Raw genomic sequence first — 12,355 nt, 5'->3', positions numbered from 1 at the left:
TTTTAGATTCAATCACAAAAAGTGCAAATATGGTATTTAAAAGTTAAGTATGAAGATCTGCCCATTTAGATCTAATCACCAAAAGTGCAAATATCCCACTTAATCATGAAGTGGGGGGGTCTGTGACCCATGTATGCAATAGTGGGTAATGAATCAGAATCAACTAACTGCCTTCTGGGCACCCTTAGAGGAGAGTGTCAGCTGTGATTGGTAGACTTGGAATTATGGGAAATGATGCAAGAGAAAATGCCTTTAAAAGAGAGATTGCTACACAGAGTTTGGGGAATTCTTGGAGTGAAGTGCAACTTGGACTTCCACTTCTGCTGGATGTCAATTCTTCATGCTTTTGAATTGAGACTGGTGAAGAAGGGCAGAAAAATCTGCTGACTGGACTGACACTTGGTGAGTGAAAGGCTGACTCTTAACTGCTGGATTTTTTGAAGAGACTTCCTGGGTCTTGGCTTTGCCAAGGCTGGCTGAAACTAATTCTCCTTGCCCAGAGGGGTCGGGAGTAAATTACTTAGTGCTCAGGCTAGATAGTTTACCTTATCCTCTCTCTCTGATTTCTTGCTTCACTCTTTCTACATTTTGTAAATAAATTATAAATAAAATCTCTTGGAATTAATTAAATTCCTGGTGACCAAACTCTTAAATAATCAAGTCCAACACTTTAAAAATTAATCTCTTTCCCCCCATCAACATCCAGTTTGAGATGTCTAAAAGGCAATTGGAAATGCAAGAAGAGAAGGTGTCAGCAGGGAGATTAGGGCTAGACAGGGAGATTTGAGGCTGGCTACTACAGAGATGATAATTAAATCCATGGGAACTGATGAAATCACCAAGAGAATTAATAGAGAAGAGAAGAGGGCCCAGGACAGAGCTCTGGGGAATATCCCAAATTAATAGGCATGCTCTGGATGGGAATCTAGCAAAGGAGCCTGAGAAGAAGTGGTCAGATAGATAGGATGAAAACCAGGAGAGAGCAGTATTCAGGAAAGTAAGGTAATCAATAATGTCAAAGACAGTAGAGAGGTCAAGAAGAATGAGGTTTGAGAAAAGGCCATTAGATTTGGCAATTAATACATCATTGGTAACTGAAGAGAGATTTTTTTTTCTGGGATTATAAAGTTAGGAAGCTGGATTGTTGAGATGAAAATAAGAAGAGAGGAAGCTGAAGCACCTTGTAGACAGTCTTCTCTCAAGGAGTTAAGTCACATATGGCGGAAGAGATAGATGCCACAAAGATCTAAGAATCAAGCAAGAGTTTTTTGAGGATAAAGGAGACAGGCATATTTGTACACAGTAGGCAATGAGCCAGTAGAGAGAAATTGAAGATAAGTGATAGAGTGGGGATGACAGAAAGGACAATTTATTGGACGAGATAGAATGGAATGGGCTGGTCTATGTAAGGGAGAATAATTTGCCTTGACAAGGATTAAAGCCACTTTGTATGGGACAGAGGTGAAGGAGGAAATAGTGGCAGAAGGCATCTGAGTGATATGAGATGAGGAAGAGGGGAAAAGGAAGAATTTTTTTCCCCCTGTAAAATATGAGGCAAGTTTCTCATCTGAGAAGAGGGTGGAAGAAAGATCTCTGGGAGGTTTGAGGTGGGATAAAAAAAATATGGAAGAGCCATTATGGTGTAGGAATTAGTGAGCTGATGAGAAAGTGTCACTTCCCAGCAACAGTTAAGGCCCAGTTGTGGTTGGGTAACATCAATCTGTAGTAGACCCAGTCAGAACAGTTGCATGATTTTCTGTTCCTTTATTCAGTAGGACATGCAAGAGATAAATGGCCTTCTCTCAGTTCTGCTGCTAACTAGTCATGGATCCTCAGTCAGATGGTTTCCTATTTTGGAGCCTCAGTTGCCTCCTCTGTAATATGATGAAGTTAGACTAGGATGAGTTCTTCAGTCCCTCCCAGTTCTGGCATTCTATGCCTCTAGGATTCTAAGTATGGAGTAAGATTGAGGGACAGGGTGTACCTTGGTTGAGTCTTGAGTAGTCCTTTGTGTACCACTTTGTTTCCAAATTATAGCAAAGCAGAGGATCTTGTCACATGAGTCATAATCTGTGATTATCAAGGGCACAGGGTTAAAGAGGAGATAGTGGATGGATAAAGATGCCAAGAACTGGGTGACCTTGGGCAAATCACTGATTTACCTTAGGCCTCAGTGTCAAAAAGAAAATAAATGAAAAAAAAAGGGACAATAATAAAATTAAAAAATATATGGTTCTATGATATTTTCTGTGTAGCTTCAGTGGGAACAAAAGATGATAGGAGTCAATCTTCAAAAATGTATTAGGTGCCTATTGTGTGCCAAGCATTGTACTAAAAAAGTGAGAAATAAGTAGAATTGGAAGAGGGCAGGGATAAGACCATTGGGCAATGGCTCAGACTCTGTATCTCCAGTAGAGGAATAAGTCCAATGTTTTAGCTATTTCATTGCTTGGTTTCCCTCCACCCCAAGTCTCTATTATGGATAATTCGTGGAAAAGAGAGAGATGAGCTGATCCTGGACTTCCTTTGGAATTCAAGAAGGGGTAGAGCAGGAAGGGTCTTTAGGGATAATCTAGTCTCCTTATTTCACTAATGAGGAGGAAACTGAGACCAAGAGAACTAAGTGTCTAAAGGTTTATTCAAAACCACCATAGCCCCTTTGTGTGTATGTGTGTACATAAAACACACACATATAATAATAGCTAACATTTATTTTTAAATATATTTGTAATTTTGTTAAATTTTTTTCCAAATTACATTAAATTTTTTAACATTCATTAAAAAAAAATACCTTATCCTCTGTTTTAGAATTGTATTGGTTCCAAGACAGAAGAGAGTTAAGGGATAAGCAATTGGGGTTAAATGACTTGTCCAGAGTCACACAACTAGGAAGTGTCTGATGCCAAATTTGAACATAGGCCCTCCCATCTCTAGTCTTGGTTCCTTATCCACTGAGCAACCTCTCTGTCCCATTAACATTCATTTAAAATTTTTTTGAATTCCAAATTCTCTCTCCCTCTCATCCTTCCCCAAACTATTGAGAAGGCAAGCAATATGATAATGATTATACTTACAAAGTCATGCAAAACATATTTCCTTATTAGTCAAGTTGCAAATGAAAACACAAAAAAGTAAGAAAAAAGATAGCTAAAAATAGGCTTTAATCTGCACTCTGAGGTCATCAGTTTTCTCTCTGGAGGGATAGCATTTTCCCTTTTAGATTCTTTGGAATTGTCTTGGATCATTGTGTTGATTAGAGTAGCTAAGTTTTTCACAGTTGATCACTGATACAATTGCTGTTACTGTGTACAGTGTTTTCTTGGTTCTACTTATTTCACTTTGTATCAATTCATATAAAACTTCAGTTTTTTCTAAAGTTATCCTGCTTGTCATATCTTATAGCATAATAGTATTCTATCACTTGTCATATAAGACAACTTGTTCAGCCATTCTCCAGTTGATGGCATCCCCTCAATTTCTAATTCTTTGCCACCACAAAAAGAGCAAAATAGCTAATACTTACATAGTGTTTATTAGGTACCAGGCACTGTGCTAAATGCTTTACAATTTTTATCTTATTTTATCCTCACAATGAACCTGGGAGATAGGTGTTATTATTATTCCATTTTTATAGTTGAGGAAACTGAGGCATACAGAGGTGAAGTGATTTTCTCAAGGTTATATAGTGTAAAAATTGAAATTTAATCTCAAATAATAAAAAATATTTTAATGAGGTTTATTAAATGATCATTATAAATAAAGGAATAAAGAGGATACAGAATAAAAACCACATGCCCATGGCTGGTTAGCCATTTTCAAAATCCACAGCTTACCACCATCACTGCTGATTGCTGCATCATTCCAAAAGAGGAGGAGCAGGACTTCCCCCTGGATATTTATTCCCTGTCTACTGGAAGTACATAATGACAGGAAGTCAGTGGGCTCTCAGGAAATGTAGTTCCCCTTTAGGGTAACATTTTCAATTATACATTATCTAGAAAGTATCTGAGGTCATGTGTGTCTGTAGGGGTATGTTGGTGTCTGGTTGTGTCTATATGTGTGTATTGGTATCTAGTTGATTCATACATTTATTCAACCATTTCTCAAGCTTTTGTGCTTATCGAGTTATATAAAGATTTTTTTGTGGTCTTGCCTTGAAGAAATCTATTAATCTTAAAGAAGAGATATACTACATATAAAATATGCAAAGTTGTTATTCAGTCATGACCAAATCTTCATGACCCCATTTCAGGTTTTATTGGTAAAGATATTGGAGTGATTTACTGTTTCCTTCTTCAGTCAATGAATACAAACAGAAGTTAAGTGACTTGTCCAGGGTCACGAAGCCAGCAAGTAAAGTACCTGAGACTGGATTTGAACTGAAATCTTCCAGCCTCTAGACCCAGTATGCTACTGAGCCGTGTAGCTGCTTAAAAATATGTAATACCTTATAACAAATACACAGACAAGAGTGCAAAATAGAATATAATATGAACATATGACAAGCAAAACAAACCAAAAAAGGATAATTTTCAATTGGGAAATAGTTTATCATCTCTCTATGAGCCTCAGTTTCCTTTTCTAAAAAATGAGGTAGCGGTATAGGAGCTAGCTAGCTTAGTCCCTTTCCAGCTAGCTCTACATCCTCCAATCAAAGAAGGCTTCTGGAAAGAGAGCTGGGTCTTGAAAGATGAGTAGAATTCCCAGAAGTGGTGATGGGGGTAGGGCACATCCCAGGCAAAGGCATGGTTTGTGTCTATATTTCTCTGAAAGAGTATTGACGTGTCCTCCTCCTGTGGTGTGTCTCTTTCTACGAGGATGTTGCATTGGGTTATGATCTTATACTATGGAATGTGTCATCTTGGTGTCTCTGGAAGTGTGCTCCAGAGGGGGCTGTGCAAGTTTCTGTTTATTGGACGGTTAGTGCCTGGTGGTGCTTCTGTGTGTCTTTCTCCTCTTTTCCCTTCTCTACTGACACTACAGTGGGGTTTCTTAATCTGGGAGTCCATGAATTTGTTTTTTTTCTAAATATTTTCCATATAACCATGATAACATTTCCAATATAAAGGATTTCCTTTGTAATCCTATGCATTTGACTTCAGACATTTACAATATTCTAACAAGGGGTTCTTAGGTTGCACTAAGCTGCCAAAGAGTACCATGACACAAAAATGAGTAAGGACCTGTTTTTGAAAAGCGTCTCTTGCCCCATTTGCCCTTCATCCCTTTTTAGATTTCCCAATTGTAGTTTCCCTGCTGAGATGAAGCTCCTGTCACACTCCTCTCCTGAGCTCCATTCTAGGCTGAAGACAATCACATTTGGGAGGTATGCTGAAGGTTGGCAAGTCCCAGGGTTCTCCAGCTCTTCTCCCAGATTTCTTCCAAACCCAGGCTCAACTTTGGGCAGAGGCATATCTGCTCCCCCTAGTGGCGCTGACCAGAAGAACAGACCTTTTAGGTTTGAGGACCATATCTGAGGAAAAGAAGGAAAGAAAAGAACAGAAGGAAATAGGAAGGAATATAAGGAAGGGGGCCAACCTTGAACAACATTGTGAATTAGGCAAATCCTAGAATTATATGTCAGAACTAGATTTCTAGTTCAATAGACACGTTTTCTGATGAGTAAACTGAAGCACAGGGATAGGAAATGACTTGCCCAATACTGTCTAGCAGAGCTGGTTCTAGAATTCACTTTCTCCTCTCAGTCCAGGACTATTATGAGTCTTGCTATTTGAACTATTTTGAAAAGTTTTTAATCCTTTGTATAATCCACTAAAATCTGATGCTTGCTACCTGTGTTACCTTGGGCAAGTCTCTTAACCTCTTTGGCTAAATGGTTAGTTTTCTGATCTGCAAAATGAGGGAATAGAAATAGATGGCCATTTGAAGTCCCTTCTAGCTCTAGATTTATGACCCTATGGCCAGACTGAAGATGACCAGATTTGGAGGGAGAAGGGGCCAATTCTGTCAGTTATACCCTTCCTCAAACTGTTCAGAGGCATTTATGTCTCTTTTGCTCTGACTGATCTTGGCTTTTAATAATAATATGAAAAACTACTTTGGTTTGTGTCAAGTCAAGTCATCGAATATTAAAGGGGCAGTTGAGTGTGGCTCAGCAGATAGAGTCAGACCTGGAGATGAGAGGCTCTGGTTTCAAATTTGACCTCAGACACTCCCTAGCTATGTGACCTTGGGTAAGTTATTTAACCCCAATTGCTCTTCTGCTTTGGAACCAATACTTTGTATAGATTTAAAAAAAATAATTTATTTAGTCAATTTAGAACTTTATTCCTTGGTTACAAGACTTACATTATTTCCCTCCCTCCCTTCCCCCCACTCTTCCCACAGCCAAAACACAATTCCACTAGGTATTACATGTGTCCTTGATCAGAACCTATTTCCATGTTGTTGGTGTTTGCATTAGGATGTTCATTTAGAGTCTACATCCCCAGCCATATCCCCTTGGCCCATGAATTTAAGCAGTTGCTTTTCTTCTATGTTTCTACTCCCACAGTTTTTCCTCTGAATGTGGATAGTGTTCTTTCTCATAGATTCCTCCAAGTTGTTCAGGATCACTGCATTGCCACTAATGGAGAAGTCCATTACATTTGATTGTACCACAGTGTATCTGTCTCTGGGTACAATGTTCTCTGGGTTCTGCTCCTTTCTCTCTGCATCAGTTCCTGGAGATTGTTCCAGTTCCCATGGAATTCTTCTACTTTATTATTCCTTTGAGCATAATAGTATTCCATCACCAACATATACCACAATTTATTCAGCCACTCCCCAATTGAAGGGCATCCCCTTATTTTCCAATTTTTTTGCCACCACAAAGAGCACAGCTACGAATATTCTTGTACAAGTCTTTTTCCTTAGTATCTCTTTGGGGTAGAAACCCTGCAGTGCTATGACTGGATCAAAGGGCAGACAGTCTTTTAGTGCCCTTTGAGCATAGTTCTAAATTGCCCTCTAGAATGGTTGAATTAATTCACAACTCCACCAGCAATGCATTAATGTCCTGATTTTGCCACACCCCCTCCAGCATTCATTACTTTCCTTTGCTGTCATATTAGCCAGTCTGCTAGGTGTGAGGTGATACCTCAGAGTTGTTTTGATTTGCATCTCTCTGATTATAAGAGATTTAGAACACTTTTTTATGTGCTTATTAATAAGTTTTGATTTCTTTAACTGAAAATTGCCTATTCATGTCCCTTGCCCATTTATCCATTGGAGAATGGATTGATTTTTTTGTATAATTGGTTTAGCTCTTTATAAATTTGAGTAATTAGACCTTTGTCAGAGGATTTTGTTATGAAGATTGTTTCCCAATTTGCTGCTTCCCTTCTAATTTTGGTTGCATTGGTTTTGTTTGTACAAAACCTTTTTAATTTGATGTAATCAAAATTATTGATTTTACATTTTGTGACTTTTTTTCTAGCTCTTGCTTGGTTTTAAAGTTTTTCCTTTCCCAAAGAACTTTGTATAGATTTTAAGACAGAAGGTAAGGTGTTTGTTTTTTTTTTTAAAGACAACTGTAAAGTTTGATTCTTGAATATTCTTTTTTTTTAAACATTATTTTATTTGGTCATTTCCAAACATTATTCATTGGAAACAAAGATCATTTTCTTTTCTTCCCTCCCCACCCCACCTCTCCCATAGCCGATGCGAGATTCCACTGGGTATCACATGTGTTCTTGATTTGAACCCATTTCCATGTTGTTGGATACTTGGATATTCTTAAAAGAATTTCACAAGTGTAAGATAAAAAGAGAAAGCATGGTTAAGTAGCAGTTGTCTGAAAAAGTTTGGGGGATTTTGGTGGACTATAAACTCAATCTGAATGAACAGTGTAATGTGATAGCTATTGTGATCTTGAGGTATACTGAGAGAGGGGTACAACTTTCAAGAACAGAGAGGAAGCAGTCTCATAATGCTTATATGTTGTCCTCATCAGACTTTGTCTAGAGTGCTGTGTTCAGTTTTAGTCACCATGGTTTAATAGATAAGGGGAGAAAATCTGGAGGAAGGTAATCAGGGTAATAAAGGGATTTGAGTCCAGGAAATATGAGGATCCATTGAAGGAACTTTGGGCTCAGAGAAGATTCAAAGCTGGGGGGGGGGGTAGATTGCGAATGATAGCTATCTCAAAGGATTGTCAAGTGGAGTAGGGAGGAGATTTGCTCTATTTTTGTCTCAGAGGGCAGAATCAGGAAAAATGGGCAGAAATTGCAAAGAGGCTAATTTAACTTGATGTCCGGAAAAAACTTCCTACTAATTTAGGGGTACAGAAGTTAAACAAAGTACCCACTTTGGGGTCTTTCAACAAAGATAACTTGTGTATATTATAATATGGATTCCTGTGACTAGCTGGTCTTATAGTTCATTCTAACTCGGATTTTGTGATTCTGTAGTACATATCTCACAGGGTTGTGAGATAATGTATGTAAAGTGTTTTGAAAACTTTAGTGTTATTATTATTATAAACCCATGATCAGCTGGAAGAGACTTAAGACCAGAAGTTGTGTCTTTGTTACACCATGATATAGGTATAATAGGAATTTATACAAATTAATTTAACCACCAGCTACATACCTCTACTTAAAGTAGTCTGACTTGAAAGATAAAAGTAGCATGGGAAAATGGCTTTAAGATTTACTAAAGGCTCCTCATTTTATAGATGAGAAAGCAGAAGTTCAGAAAGTTTATACAATTCACCCAAGTTCACATAGCTAATAAGCTGCATCAGAGCTAGGATGCAAATCCAGTTCTTTTGGCTCCAAATTCAATGACTCTTTCCACTAGACAATGCCATCTGTCAGTGAGGGTTGCCAGCCCGCCAAGAGAGAAAATCCTAGGTTAAGGAAGCATGTTGTAGTGGAAAGAATACTAGACTTGGAAACTGAAGACCTATTTTTAAATCCTGACAGCAACTAACTAGTTTTGTGATCTTGGCTGATTTACTTTTCCTTTCCAAGACTGAGTTTCTTCATTTGTAACACGAGGGAAGTGGTCATGAAATGCTACCACTCCTAAAGAATTGAACTTGAGGATGATCCAAAGGCCAATGGAAAGATACATGGTGGATATGGGCAGACTGGAAAATATCATGACTAAGAAATTAAGCAAGGGAAATGTAAAAGATGTTATCAGTGAAATGTAGGTGCCAGAGAAAAAGGTCAATCACGTAGTGAAAGCCAATGGAAAACTGATGTGTCCCACAGATATTGATACAATGTATAAAGAACAAGAGGAAGCCCCCTGCCATGTTGGATGGGCCTGATGGGTTGGATTTCTGCAAGGCTGTGGATAAGAGGCACACAGGATGAAGAGACAAGGATGGATGGTGATCTGCATTTTGAGGGAGGTAACTGTCATCACTGAGACATTATTAAGATCATACATTTATTAAAACCTGACAGGAGAGTGTTAAGACTAAATGGTTTCTGAAGCCCCTTCCAAATCTAACATACCATTGTTCTGGCTCTATGCTAGGGGATGTCACTAGCTCTAACTCTGTCTATAGGAAGAGTAATAGGAGCTGGCCCAGTCAGGAATGGAATGGAGCAGGAGCCAAGGTGGATTCATAAAGGTGATCTTGCATCTATAGCCAGTTTAGAGATATGCTAGAATAAGAGGGGATATTCAACTCAATTCTAGATGATTTTAACTCTTTTCCTTAGTTGTTTGTATAGCAGTTTTGGGAGTTATGATTCTATACATAGACTATGCAGGGTGTCCTATGTTACCTGACAACTACCCCAAACTTCTATTCCCTCAATCTGATACCTGACTAATTCCGTTACTAATTGTCATCCAGGATCTAAGGCAACCAAATTATATGTTCTGATATCACTTCACAAATGACTAGAAATATAAAATTCCTTATTAATTACCTCCTCTCCTACTCCAGTTTATTAAACTGGAGAATCTCTTTTTCCCATAAGCTTTTATTAATCTTTTTCTTGAACATAAGCTTAATGAATATATAGGTATGTAACTTGTTAACAATATCAAATAATAAAACAAAGATGCAAATTGTTATACATAGTCAGATTCTACTTGTAGCCATTATGTGTAGGTATAATTCGTTAACAGTATCAAACAATAAAACAAAGATATAAAATAGTTACTATATAGAGAGAGATTCACTTCTAAGCATTGACCTCAATAACTTACTTCTCCTCAGCTGTGGAAATACAGTCCCACCACTCTACTCTCTCAGGATGGCAGTCAAAGTTTCACAAGAATTCTAGTTATTATACCTTCTCCACATCATAAGTGAAATTCAGTTCTCAGGAAATGCCTCTTCAGTCTTTTTCCAAAATGACAGTCAACTCCCTTCTGTCAGTCTCTCAGGAAAGAAGTTGTTTTAGTTCTTTCTCCCTTAACTCATAGTATCTCTCTAGTCATGACAGTTAATTCTCAAGATAATAATTAAGCTATCTCTCTCCCAAGATTCTATTTCCTCTTAAAGCTACAGTAATAGTATCCATAGTATGTGTGGGAAGGGGATATTAAAGCTGGCATTTTGCTAGTAAAATTCTTTTAAAAAATCTCAACAGGTGTCTTGGCAGAACTAAAAGGAAGCATGGCTTGTGATCACAGCTCAGTCATACAAGGAAAGATTTAGGATCTCCACAGCCTGAGGATGGAAAGGTAACAGTGGAAAGGAGGGATCTCTATCATTCTAGCAACTATGGGGTAAGTTACTGAGTGAAATATTTGTGTGTGCATATGTGTGTGTGTGTATTGTTTGTGCCTTTCTATAATTGTGGAAATATGTTCATACTTGGCTGTATCTCTGTTTCTCTGCCTGTATCTGTATGTCTGTGTTGGTATCTGGTTGTATTTGTCTGTGAACATGATTTGGTGTCTGGTTGTTTTGTCTGTATCTCTGTTTGGATGGATAACTCTCTAGTTGTGTCTTTGCCTTGAGGGATGTATTGGTATCTCATTATTTCGGAGCATGATTTTTTTTTTCCTGTCTAGTTCTTTATTCTTATCTTTCAAAACGATCTTTTCCCACTTTGCCCTCTCAAAAGAAATTGTGGCATTGACCTTTTCTAGAAGATGGTCTTCCCTTCCTCTGGGCTCTAGTCTAGGCTGGGGTTTGTCTCACTCTCTGTGGGACAGGTAGGATTGGTTCTGGGGTTGGACTTCAAGTGCCATCCCTCTCCCTTACCACAGAGCTTGCTCAATAAGTGCCACTAAGGATTGTGGGCATGGCCATACTTTTAGAATTATTATTGCTGTGAAAAGAGTTATTTCTCTATGGTTTAACTTTGTATACTTGGGAGCAGAGATCTAGGGATGGGAAAAGAGATTTTTTCCATCCCCCTTACTTCTACCCCTGCTGTCTCCTTCCATGACCTCCCTTTCAGCAAGGCTTATCCTAGCCCAGGAGCCACCTCCAGATATATCTTGTTACCTCACACCCTTCACAATAGCCCAGTTGAGACCCTACCTCATGAGGCTCTTGGGACTTTGTTTGATCTAGGCAGTCTAAAGGAACCAATTACATCTGTATAGTTGGGGAGAAAATGGGGAGGAGAGGGACTAATGTAGAAAAAGCCATAGGGGGAACACTGGGAAAAATAGGATTATGGGATTTGAAATTCCAATGGGTCTCAACAATTGTCTATTCCAACCTCCTTCCCTTACTCAGGAGGAAACTGAACCCAGAGAGGTTAAATACCTTGTGAAAGAAGATCACACACTTAGTGTGAAAATCTTGGTCTTCTAACTTGACTCTTCCCACTATGTATCATGGCTATCTAATGGATATGGGCATTTTATAACCTGGTCAAGATAAGCTGAGCAAATAGCCACCTACTTACATTCTTGGTTGTTCAGTTGTTTTCAGTCATGCCTGACTCTCATGGCAAAGATACTGGAATAGTTTGCCATTTTCTCCTCCACATCATTTTACAGGTGAAGAACTAAGACAAATACAGTTAAGTGACTTGTTTAGGGTCATATAGGCAGTAAGTGTCTGAGGCCAGATTTAAACTCAGAGCTACTAATCTTCCTGACTCTCATAGAGCCCAATGCTCTCTCCACCATGCTACTTAGCTGCCATACCGACATTTTGTTGTTGTTCAGTTGTTTCAGTCATGTCTGACTCTATTTGGAGTTTTGTTGGCAAAGATACTGGGGGGATTTGTCATGTCCTTCTCTAGCTCATTCAACAAATGAGGAACAGATGAGGCAAACAGGGTTAAATGACTCACCCAAGGTCACACAGCTAGTAAGTGTCTGAGACTGTATTTGAATTCAGGAAGATGAGTCTTCCTGCCTCTAGGCCCCGTGCTTTGTCTATAGTGCTGGCTAGCTGTCCATTCACCTACAGAGTAAC

At 38.6% G+C, this 12,355-nt stretch overlaps 1 long non-coding RNA gene across 1 annotated transcript in view; it reads left to right on the top strand.

Annotated features, from left to right (window-relative positions):
- The first annotated feature begins 9,200 nt into the window (after positions 1–9,200).
- LOC103099159 (uncharacterized) overlaps positions 9,201–12,355 on the top strand; it is a 46,737-nt gene continuing 43,582 nt past the window's right edge. The window contains exons 1-2 of the long non-coding RNA XR_462512.3: positions 9,201–9,364; positions 10,563–10,701. This is a non-coding gene — a long non-coding RNA (uncharacterized LOC103099159). The remainder of the gene's footprint in view (positions 9,365–10,562; positions 10,702–12,355) is intronic.

The sequence above is a fragment of the Monodelphis domestica genome, chromosome 2 (assembly GCF_027887165.1).
Source record: "Monodelphis domestica isolate mMonDom1 chromosome 2, mMonDom1.pri, whole genome shotgun sequence".
Lineage (NCBI taxonomy): Eukaryota > Metazoa > Chordata > Mammalia > Didelphimorphia > Didelphidae > Monodelphis > Monodelphis domestica.
This window is presented reverse-complemented; position numbering and strand designations above follow the sequence as displayed.